Source organism: Chlorocebus sabaeus, chromosome 18 (assembly GCF_047675955.1).
Source record: "Chlorocebus sabaeus isolate Y175 chromosome 18, mChlSab1.0.hap1, whole genome shotgun sequence".
NCBI classification, from domain to species: domain Eukaryota; kingdom Metazoa; phylum Chordata; class Mammalia; order Primates; family Cercopithecidae; genus Chlorocebus; species Chlorocebus sabaeus.
The window spans coordinates 39256292-39269337 of NC_132921.1; positions in this window are offsets into that span (position 1 = coordinate 39256292).

The window sequence follows — 13046 nt, forward strand, 5'->3', positions numbered from 1 at the left end:
GTTCATGGGACAGATAATTACTACTTACATTTCACGTAAGTAATGTATTGATACTTACATTTCAATGGTGCCACGTGCCCTGAGCTAATGGGAATTGGCTGTCAGATAATAAACTGGATAGACTGCCTGGCTGTCATATGAGAAGTTTTTAGTTTTATTCTAAAGATAAGAAGCAATGCAGATTTCTCTGTGATGGAGTTAAATTAAGCTATTCTGAGAATTTTTAAACTGCAAAATTGTCAAATAAAAAGATTATTGCAAAAGGAAAAAGATTTTCAATAAGGAAAGAGAGACTATTGCACCAGGAAGACTACTTAGGTCATAAGATCTGCAAGCGTCTCAAAGGTAAGGCAGAAAAGAGCTTTTCATTAGTAGGGAGAAATGAACAAGTCTAGAAAGAACTGAGCATGGAGAAATGGGGCCAAACCAGAGTTAATTAGGAAATATTGTTCCCTGAAGTTAGACTATGTTCAGCTGTATGCTAGTTAAAGGTTAATCTGGGTAAAATTCAGGGGCCTGGGAGAAGAGAAGGTTAAGTGTTAGGTTGATGCAAAGGTAATTGAGTTTAATATTGTCAAAAAACCTGCATTAATAAAGGGATTATCTGATAAGTCTGAGTGACTGAATGACTATATAAATGATGATAATAAATACAGATGACTATAAAACTCTGATCTGCAACATCTACAGCAACCAGCCAGGAAGCCAAATCACAACCTCTCTAGCAATTGGGCCGTAATGATGAGAACTTGGTCAACAATGTCCAGCTTTCTGGTTTACTTCTGATCTCAATGCAGGATAAGCCAAAGAAAACCAAAAATACCTCCCAAACCAATCACATAGGATTCTGTCTTCAGCTTCCCATACCAATCATCTCCAATCAGAGCATTTCTGAATCCTTCCACTGTAAAGTTTGCTCCTTCCCTTGTATGACTGTGAGTCTCCACCAAATGCAAGTGATGGTAGCTGGTATCCATGATATCACAAGCTCTGAATAAATGGTAAACACTATTTATTCTTATTTGGGTGGTCTTCATTTATTTCCACAGTTTTTCTAGTGGCTCCATTGAGACACGGTTGCACTACCTGCCACTATGGACTCCAGCCTTCTGCCAAGTGAAGTACTCACAATGGCTTCTTATGCCTTGCTGCCCAGGGCTTCCATGCTAATGTGGTAAGTCAACATTACATCAGAACTCAACCATCCTTTAAGTATCTCTGTTAATATATTACCTAAGTTTTGTTATAATTCCTCATTGTTTGCCATTCTTAGTGTTATCAGGACATTCACTTTCATTCATTTTTGTTCTCTTTTGTGCTTCTGTTTTGTGTTATGATATCTAAAAGTGTGGTAGTGTTGCTTGTCCTAAGAAAGAGAGTCAGAGGATAGAACACAAGCATGGACACTGTAAGTTTGTGGTTTAAGGAGACCTCACAAATCAATGAGTTTATATAATACATAAGTACAGCCTCAAACAAACTTTGCTATGGGTCACAATTAAAATCATTCTCCCTCTATCTCTTTTGTTTTGTCCTGAGATCTTTGTTTTAACGAATAGAAAGCATTTTCTTTGATCATTTGCTTCCCTGGTGGCATAGATTGTCAGATCTGCATTTGGAGGCAATAAACTATCAGATTGGGGTGCCCAAGATCTGAAGTGCACAGATATCACTTTCAACTAGCCATTTCCAGCTCTTGTAAGCATTCTAAGGCTAAATATTATCCTCCTTTAGGAAAAAAAAAATTCCTGCCTCTGTATGTATTCTGATTATAATATTAACTATTGTCTTATCTTTCCAAATGTCATAACTTTACCAAGGATCATTTGGACCTTCAGTGGCTCCTGTGTGCCAGATTTGACTGAAAAAGGGTAGTTATTTTAAGAGACATAATAAAAACAAACAGAGAACAAGATCACTCAAACTCAACGGAAAGCAGTTTTTAGTTGGTATGCAGAAAACCCAGAATGAAATTCTGATTCAAAAATTGCTTATCTAAATGATTATTTGGTCAAAGCTAATAAGCAATTTGACAAACTTAAACACCAGAAAACAGACTTATATTTTAGTCAATGCCCCCATTCTTTGTTTTCAAGTTGCCTTCCTATATTCAATACTCTCTCTTCCTCATGTCAGTTGTCCATAAAAATCCATCCCACTCATGAATCAGGTATGCAGACAACTGTGGAATTTAAACCTCGGATCTGAATTAAATTAAGAGTCATTATTAAATATTTCCATAATAAAATATCAACTTAAAATGCTGTATTTCAAAAAAGTAAAAATTTATATTTCCATAAAGTTGGGCAAGACCAGCAACTGTTTATAAAATAATTTATAATTCTTTTGGGTTCATACAACAGAGTTACCTGATGTATTAGTTTTTTTAATTGCAGCTGGAACAACTTACCATGAATACAGTGGTTTTAATCAATAAAAATTTATTAACTTAACCTCCTGTAGGTTAGAATCCTAATCAGGTCTAAGACCAAGGTGTCGGCAGAGCTGTGTTCTTTTCTAGAGACCCTAAGGAAGAATTCACTTCCTTCCCTTTTCTAAAATCTAGAGGTCACCCATATTCCTTGACGCATGGTCCCTTTCTCCATCTTCAAAGCCAGCCACAGTCAGTCCAGCCTTTCTCATGCTGCCATTTCTCTGGCTATTTTCTTCTATAGTGACATCTCTCCCTCTGACCATAGTTCAGAAAAGTTTTCCACTTTTAAGAACTCATGTGATTTTGTGCAGTTAACCTGGATAATCCAGGATAGCCTCCCCATTTCATGATTCTTACCTTAATCACATCTGCAAACCTTGTGCTGTGTAAAGTAACAAAACTACTGGTTCCAGAAATCAGGATCTCCCTATAACTGGTATCTGGGAGGCTCACATGTTTAAGAATTTTGTCTGTGGTACTAGACTCTATCCTTTATCATGCAGATATGATAAATATTGCAATGACGCATGTACTACACTCAGACCCACCACTCCACCACCGATATATTAAGGCCATTTCTCACATCTTTTTAAATAGCCTCATCATGATCTTCAACCAGATTTCACCTATTGGAAGAGACATCAGAGAAAAACTGCTCTTGAACCGTGTTAAAAGGAACCTAATTAGGTACTGCTGACAACAAATACAACTGTGAAACTCCAGGGAGTTAATTGTTAGGTTCCCATTTCACAGCCTGAGAAAGCAATGCAGAATTCGAGAAACCATTGCTAGACCTCAAACTATCATGCTCAGACATTCTCTAGAAGTCGTCAATCAGAAGTAAACCCTGACCAAGACCCCTTTGAACAAGTAGATGATCTCAAGTACAGGACAGTTTCTACACTAGTATTTGAGCGGCATCAAGACCCCTGTCTAATTCCTATTTTGTTTCTCATTTGCTTGTTTATTGTAATTCTTCTCATTTTCCATAAGTACCTGGTTGTAATCTACTAATAGTATCCCTTTTCCTCGTTTCTTTCCTTTTTATAATTGTTAGGTCAGAACATACTCATTCTAGTGCCATTTTTAGATTATTTCAAAATAGAAACCACAGTCCTTAATCTTGCTGATTCCTAGATATGCCATGCAGCTCTGAGTCCTCATGTTAAAAAACCTCTGAACATTTTCAGTCTCATCAAATGAGATCTTAGAAAATTACAGTCAATGGTGCTTTCAGGTACCTACATGAACAAATGAATTTTTAAAAACTCAAGTTATGACTTTCCTAGTGGTCCTTTCTTTCAAAAAACTAAAATAAAAATTATTTTTAATTCTCTAGAAAATTCTTAATTTGTAATCAACAATCATCCTACAATTACAAGCCAAATACTTGCCACCTGAAAGAGACTAATTGAAATACAAAACTGTAACTCAGGTAATGTAAGACCTTAGATGTAACTTCACATCATGAATGATTCCTTTGTTCCCTGATCTCCATGTTTCTCTATTGGATACTAAATTCTTTTGTGGCCAGGGTACCTGTTATTGTTTGCTAGGACTAAAATCGCATGAAATTTAGGAATAATATTTCAAGAATTGGCTATACACCAAGACTCTAATTCTATAAATCCCCAAAGCTAAAAATTTTAACTTAGACACAAGGTCCAAAATGACTACATAACTTTGGTTATGTAGACACTCTAACTGAAAGAATTACTGATTCATTGTTTATACAACAATCAGAACAATGTTCCCGATGGTAAGAATCATACAACAAATGAAGGCTATAAGAAATGTATGAATTCTGGCAGCAACAATTAATGATATCACTTCTGCCCTAGATGGAACACAGATCATTCTCAACACTTTGGCATGAGTAGTGATAGACAATTGCATTGCTCTAGAATTCTTGTTGACTGATCTTGTGTATCTGTGCCATTGCTAATATTTTCCTTTGTACTTACATCAATTAAACAGTCAAAGTAGAACCTTAACATATCACCTTAAGACAAAAGCTATTGGGCTTTCTAAAATTAGTCTTCATAACCTATGGAATTTGTTCTCTCGATCTTTCTTTAGAAATTTTAGTTCCTGGTTCTAAAGTATTTTGTGAGGGCAATTAATTATTTTATTTTTATCATAGTGGGCATAATACTGGTCTGTTGCATTCTATTCAGTGTTTTAAATGCTTCTGCCTAGTGACTGTCTCATAAGATGAGTGCCATGAAGATACAAGAAAAGGTCAAGAAGACTTTGCAATATAATTGACTATAGAGACAATAGGATTATCTGTGAGTGGTGAAGATCTGGATTTCTAATCTTCCCTCATTTGGTCAATCTGTTAGAACTGAGAAAATGACCAAAAAGAGGAAATAAGAGATTGAGTACACAAACAGACAATGGCCAGTCCATATATGAAAATAGAACTCTGACCTAAAACTTCTGCAGCAACCATCCCAGGGAGTCAAACTACAGCTTCTGCAGCAAATAGTCCAGGGAAAGAAACTACAACCTCTGTAGCACTTGTTTCAGACCAGTAATCACTTCTTTAATCACTAAGATATGATAGCTTTCCTTACCCATCATAAGGGACACAGCTGACACTCCTGTAACAAAAGACAAGAGGAAGCATAAAGGATTTATTTAATCAAAATTTACATGACATGGAGGCCTTCAGAAATGAAGACTCAAAGATTCAGGGAAAACTGTCTATTTTTATGCTTAGCTTAAATGAGGAATTGGCGGCCATGTGGAAATGTAATTGGACAAAAGAGTATGATCTAATAGTGAAAGACTAAAGGAGAAAACCTGGGAAGTCCTATTTGTTCAGATTCTTACTGGCCTCTTTGTGTAGCATGTCTTCTTTCTGGATATGAGGCTGGACCCTTCTGGAATGAGGGTCTTCAAGGAAGAAGGGAGAAAGGAGGGAGGGACATTTATAGATTTTATGGCTTGCTTTGGGGGAGAGGGGTTCTAGTTTCTATGACCTGCCTTGGGGAAGAGGAATTCTTTCTATGACTTGCTTCAGGAGAATGAAGAGTAAGAGAAAGAGCACAAGAAAAGGTCAGAAAGACCTTGCCTCTTAAACCTTTCCAGTTTCCTTCAGTTCAAAATATTCAGTGTGTCATGGTGCTATACTTGGGGATACTGTCCTCTGAGCTCCAACAGTCATTAGTTTTTTAATCTTTTTTCCCTGCTTTGAGCTCCGGAATAACCAGAGAAAGTCAAATATATTCCCAAATTAATTACAGGTTGAATATTCTTTATCTGAAATGCCTAGGACCAAAAGCCTTTTGAGTTTTAGATTTTTTTTTGAATTTGGAATAGCGTCATAAACGTAATAAAATATCTTGGGGATGGGACCCAAGTTTAAACACAAAATTTATTTATGATTCATATACACCTCATACACATAGCTTGAAGGTAATTCCATGCAATATTTTTAATATTTTTATTCATGAAACACAGTTTGACTGCATTGAATTTTCTACTTGTGGCATGATGTCAACACTCAAAAAGTTTTGAGTTCTGGAGTATATCAGATTTTCAGATTAGCTACGCTCCACCTGTTTATGACGTGTCCTGCTTTTATTTGGTCTGCCTCTAGCATCCTCATACCAAGAAACTCCACTAAGAGAGTTCCTGAAGCCTTCCTTTTCTTTTTTTCCACAATGAAGTTCCCTCAGTCCCCTACCTCTGTTGGTGTCTGCTAAATGATGAATGCAAGTAATAAAGATTTACTCCTTTGCACCAGGCGGCACTGAATACATACCTTTTGTTTGTTCTCATTTGGGTGATCTTCCAAATCATATTTTTTACATACAAGTTTTTATCTGATTTGAAATTTTCTTCTCAAAGTGCATCTCACATTAGGAGATAATAAGATTCAGGTGGAATGAATTATAAGGCTATTCAGTTTTCACAGCTTTGTACTGACATCTGTTTCTTCCCTGTCAGGAGTGGGTGCACAATAATTCTCAAACCAGGTTTTTCAGCACCTGAACACTCAATTGCTATAATGTATTATCTTTTAGTTTCTCAAGATGGGATTTACTGGAACTTTTTCTTTACCTTAAATACATATAGGATACTGCAGTCACAGGACATTTTAAAACAACAAAAATGGGCTGTTTTGTAAGAGAATTTAGAAAAACCAAAACATGTCTTAGGCGTATCCAATGGAAAACTGGACTGTTTAGAGCACATCCTTCTTGAGCTCCTTTCATTGACTTTGGGCTATTTTACAACTTTGTAAACAGATTATTGTAGCAATGCAAAATAATTTTCATGCATAGACATGCAAATGAATTCAGTCTTGTGAAAGTTCAATTGACTGCCCCCTATTGAAAGGGCATTTCTATTTTTAACTCTAACACATATAAAATTGTGCTTCTTTGACTTCAGCTTTAAACTAGTAGTAAGATGTGCCCTGTTCTTATCAGTAATAACGAGCTTAAAAAATACTTAACAGGTGTTCAGCTTACATCTGTATTAAAGTCATAACTTTAGCTTTTTTTAAAAAAATTATCCTTTCATATTTTTAAGTCTGTAAAATCACTGACAAAATTAAAACCATTACCTGTTAACTATGTGAAATGACAGTATATTTTAAAAGCAATTATTTAGGTTTATTATTCACTATTCTTTCTAATGTTTAAAAATAAAAATTCTGAATATTTAGACATGAAGAGAAATTATTAGGTACTTGTATATAATTTCACAGATTTTAAAGTCTTCTCTAAAATAGACAGAACTGAAAAGAAAAACTCTCTGAAAAATTTCTACTTTTTCTTATTACCAAGTATGGCATTCATTTTAGTTCTTCAATGTCATCTGTACAAGAAAATGTTGAAGATAATATGCATAGCTACTTATTAATTTTGATGTGAAAAATTGTCAGCAGCCTTGTCTTATTCTAAGTTTCCTTTAAAATATCCCGTTCTTACCTTAAAAAAAATTTTTTTGGTTATGTAATCTGAAGCCACACACACAACTGCCTAAATCTCCACCATTGCTACACTACTTCTTTCAGTTTGACAGAGTTTTTGGTTATATACCAATTAAAATAAAAAATACCTCTGGAAAGAATCAAACATAATTAGGGTTGAAGCCCATGACAGAAGCTTATTAAGTCTTAGTAGATTCAGATACATCATATACTAACTTGAAGTGTTCCCTGAATAGGGAAAAGTGATCAAATTGGCAAAAAGGGTGCTGGAATGGCATGTTTGAATTCTTTGACCTTTCTCATGTTTTTAGAATTTAGTGAAATTTTAAATGTTAACTTCTGGCCAGCAAATTCTTTGGAATCTGGGACCACCCATGGAACACCATTCAGTGGACATTTTCTCTTTCTCAGGGATACCTAGACTTTTTGTGTTGTTTTATTTTGTTGTGCTGTTGTTGCCATTTTATTTTATTTCAGCCTGTCTCTCATCATCCTTCTCCAGATGTCTTGGTGTCTTTCTTAGTCATATCAGGTCCTGGCATTCTTCAAATGTCCAATTAAAGTTGGAAAATAGAAAATGATGGTTTCATTATTAACAGACAAAACAAACCAGCAATTGAAAGAGTGGCCACAATAATAAATGGGTGCTTGATGCCTGAGAAATCTGAATGGAAACAGTTCACTTACATTTACGGTCTCCAGAGTTCTAATTTAGTGGAGCCAGGTCTAAGGAAGTAGGAAAAGGAAGGAGAGAAATAGCTTGGGTTACAATAACGAGAGAGTCTTCATTTGATGGGAAGTTAAGTTGGGCCACAGTTAGTAATGTTAAGCACACGAGATAATTATGCATTAAAGGTAAATCATTAAAGTGGCAGAAAGCAAATAACATGGTAAGTGCTGGTGGGATAATAGTTATTTTTCTGGGCCATTTAAGTGCAATGCAGGTTGGGGAAGAGATCTTTATAAATTGAGAAAACATGTTTTTTTTAAAGGAAGCTCCTTTTATGTTTTTCTTTTCCTCAAAATTGAATGATCAATTCCATTTTGTACCTGGAATTAGATGAGATCACTAAGAGCTGATTCACATATAGATCTAAGGCCTTCGCCTCCTTCAAGAACCTGAACACATCTCCTCTTCCACTCATGGAAACTTTCCTTCATTCTAAGCATTTATTTGGTGTAAGTTCTATATCTACAAGGGATCATAAGGTGACTGATAAGATAAAATTGTACTCTGTGCCCAGGCCTCCTTCTCTTACTTAAGCTTTCAAATAATTCAAGGAGATAGTTTTTGTTTTTATTCTCATTGTACAGATGTGAAAACTGAGGCAAACAAAGGCTATATATCACACACAGTCTTTTTTTTAAGTTTATTTATTTATTATTATTATTATACTTTAAGTTCTAGGGTACATGTGCATAACGTGCAGGTTTGTTAATTTTTGCAATCTACTCATCTGACAAAGGGCTAATATCCAGAACCTACAAAGAACTCAAACAAATTTACAAGAAAAAAACAAACAACCCCATCAAAAAGTGGGCAAAGGATATGAACAGACACTTCTCAAAAGAAGACATTCATACAGCCAACAGACACATGAAAAAATGCTCATCATCACTAGCCATCAGAGAAATGCAAAACAAGTACACACACAGTCTTAAAGGTTGTAAGTGATTTAGCAAGGATTTCATCTTGATATAACTAATTCTAGAGCTTGTGCCCTTAACCACTTGTTTATCATCTCCTCCAAAAACACCTTTTAAAAGAGTAAAAGGCACATTGCTAGGATTTAGTCGGCACCATTAAGTCTAAGAGTGATTCTAGTTTGCTAACTGTACCTCAGCACTTTGGTCTGTCAATGCTGATAGGCAAAGTATGATTTTAACAACACAGATTGTGGAGCTAGACATCATATATGTAAAATCCAGCTCTACTGCATCCTACCTGTGTAACTCGGGGAAACTTTACTATGTCTCTTGATGCCTCAGTCTCCTCTGCTGTAAAATGGCAAAATATTGATAACCACCTTATATAGTTTGGATATTTGTCCCACCCAAATCTCATCCTGAAAAGTAATCCCCGATAGTGGAGGTAGGGCCTGGTGTGAGGTGTTTGGATCATGGGAGCAGATCTCTCAGGAATGGCTTAGGCCATCCCTTTGGTGATAACTAAGCTCTCTCTCTGAGTTTTCCCAAGATGTGGTCATTTAAAAGTGTTTGGCACCTCCTCCAGATGCTCTTGCTCTTTCTTGCTCCTGTTGTGGCCATGTGATGTGCCTGCACCCCCTTCACCTTATGCCATGGTTCCTAAGGTCTTTCCAGAACCCGAGCAGATGGCAGTGATATGGACAGGAGGCAGGGAAACACTGGGGTGAAGATGGTGGGATCCCTGACAAGTTCTCCACCCTCAAGCCTGAACCTGCGAGCCTAAATGAGAAAATGAATTTCTGTTTTCTTGCCCAAATGCTGCCTTTTCCAAAACCACCCTGGCCTGCCACACCCCTCATCCTGTACCTATAAAAAGCCCAACCTCCACTGGCAGAGGAGCTGAGTGGTGTGGCAAAGAAGGAGAGAAGAGAAGAAGTATCTGAACAACAAGAGGAGAAAAGGCAGCTGGACCTTAGATACTACTGTCAGAGAGGAGTTCTACCAGAAACAGCCAAACTCCAGGGGAAGATTATCTTTCCTCTGCATCTCCTTTCTAGCTCTCTGTCTTGCTGATATGCACTTTAACTGGCAATAAAATTTTCTGCATACACCACCCTTCAATCCATTCGTGTGACCTGATTCTTCCTGGATGCTGGAAAAGAATTTCGGATACACTGGGTGTGGGAACCCAAAAGGACTGTCATGGTGACTCTTCACTGAGCTGTTTAACACTTAAGCCATCCACGGACAGCAAAACTAAAATAGCACAGTTTATAACACATGCCCTCTGGGACTCCAGAGGTCCTGGGCAACCCTTAAACACTGCTGCAGACAGGTACAGGGTTCGTTCCTGGTGGTGCCCAAAGGCACTCGCCCCAGCTCTTGCACCTTCTTACCTGTGGCTCCCACTCCTGCCAGGGGTTTGAGCTCAGCAGCCCAGTAAAGGAGCCACACCACTGTCACAAGTCCCACGAAAGGGTCAAGGGAATTCTCCCATCTCACCAGCATCATACTTCCTGTAAAGATTGCCAAACTGTGAGCCAACTAAACCTTTTTCTTTGTAAATTGCCTAGTCTCAGATATTTCTTTATAGCAATGGAGGAATGGCCTAATACACTACCCAATAGAGTTGTAAGATTTAAATGTACTTATATATGAATGTATGTAAATTTAATATATATATGAAATATTAGATATAATATATAAATAATTATATACGTTACAAACAAATATTTATGTGTTTGCTATTATTTCTTTTTCAGAGATAGATACACTTTTCAATTGGATAGATACTTTTATAATGTACTCCAATTAAATTACTATTTGATTTTACTTGCATGCATATAATCCTTATGTCTGAGACTTTAAAGTTCCATGAGAAAAAAGTTCAATCCCATATTTCTAGATTCTTCAAAAATTTGTACATGAAAAATGTTCTAGATATTAAAAAATCTTAATTGGTTAGATTTACTTTATATTTAAGAATACCAATGATTATGGCCAAGTGCGGTGGCTCATGCCTGCATTTTGGAAGGCTGATGTGGCTGGTTCATCTGAGGTAAAAGTTTGAGACTAGGCTGGCCAACATGGTGAAACCTTGTCTCTATGAAAAATACAAAAATTAACTGGGTGTAGTGGCATGTGCCTGTAATCCTAGCTACTCAGGAGGCTGAGGCAGGAGAATCACTTGAACCCAGGAGGTGGAGGTTGTAGTGAGCTGAGATTATGCCACTGCACTCCAGCCTGGGCAACAGAGCAAGACTCTATCTCAAAAAAAAAAAAAAAAAAAAAAAAAAAAAAAAAGAATACCAATAATTAAAACATTTGGTGTCTTATGTACCAAATTTAAATGGGAGCAAATAAGTCTGGAATGAGAAGATTAAGTTAGAGTAATGGGCCACCTAATATAAAAGACCTTGGCTTTGATCTTTGACTTCAGAACTTACTAGCCACATGTACTTGGACTATATGTTCTACCTTTTGGAATTTTAGTTTTCCTACTTGTGCTATGGTGATAATAGTGTGAAACTGATAGGGCTGTAGTAAGAATTAATGAATTTATACATTGGCAGTGTTCTCAATAAATGCCAGCTACTATTTTTTGTTGCTGTCTTGGCTGCTATCACATTTTCAAAGATTAGACAGTAGGGCAGGGTAAGCCCTTATGGCTTTCATCTTGAAACTGAAGTTACTAATATCGTTTGTGAATTTTGTCTGAGCATATTTAGTTCCTTTGAGAAGCTAAGTAACTAAGAGGTGATCACTAATGACAACAATACACATTTCAGCACCACTTCTACTATATTATCTTAGGAATCAAAGATCGATTCACTTTCCTTGTCTCAGACCTTTATTTTGAATTAATCTGGTTTTTTTTGTTGTTTTTTTTTTTTTGGTTTTTTGTTTTGTTTTTTTTTTTGCTTTTGTTCACTCTAGCTCTCTTTCCTAGAGAAAACAAATTCTCTGAAACAATATACAGTAAGATAGTGTCTGAAGGATGAGCAGAAGTTAACTAATCAAACTAAGGATGAAAAAACAGTCAACTCAGAGAAAGTGTGTGCCAAAAGCCTGTGGTTCAAGACAAAATTGTAAGTAAGAGTATCTAAAAATTTGGCGCTGTAAGACTGCTAAAACTACATCAAAATTTTGAATTAAAGTAAATGCTGAATTGAAATTATTAAAATTATTTTGAATTAAATAATAATAAGTGATACAAAGATGTAAAGGGGATAACTGAATAAGAGAATCAAACAACCTAAATATATTTATTATCAACATAACTGGCAAAGAGTTAATGTTCTCACTACTGACACCACTTATTCAAGGACATGTTATATTTTTTAATTAATTTTATATTTTCAGATTATTTTACATCTTTCAATAAGGCCTTATATTCTTTTCACATGGGTTTTAGCATTTTTTGCAACATATTATTTAAGAATTTTATAACTTGTGGAGCAATTTCTAAATTTTGTTTTGCATTTTAATTTCTGGGTGACTGATTCACATTATAATGGCAAGAAAGTATAATTTTTTACATTCACATTATGTCTAATTACCTTGAACTCTCAGAAATTCTAATGTTCTTTAAATTATCAGTATTTACAAGTATATAATTATAAGTGTGAACCAAAATATATAAGCATATTTGTACTATTAATTTTATTTTATTATCTTATTGCACCTACACTATGAATACAAATAGGTTTTTAAAAATTGGATTATATTGCCCCAAAGTTTACATAAAAAATGTCAAATAATAGCCATTACAGGTATATTAAAAATAAGAATTTCAAAAGAAGTTTTACTCAGCTGAATATTAGTAGAGCCATGTAATAAAATCAGTTTTACATTGGTAAAAAATATAAAAATAAATGATGGAAAATAATATACAACATCCAGAACGCATATACCTGATAGCAAAAAAATGAAGTTATTCAAACACTCATTCATATTAAGTATAAAACCTATTCAAAATATTAAATATATATCATCAGTGTTATCAAACAAAGACAA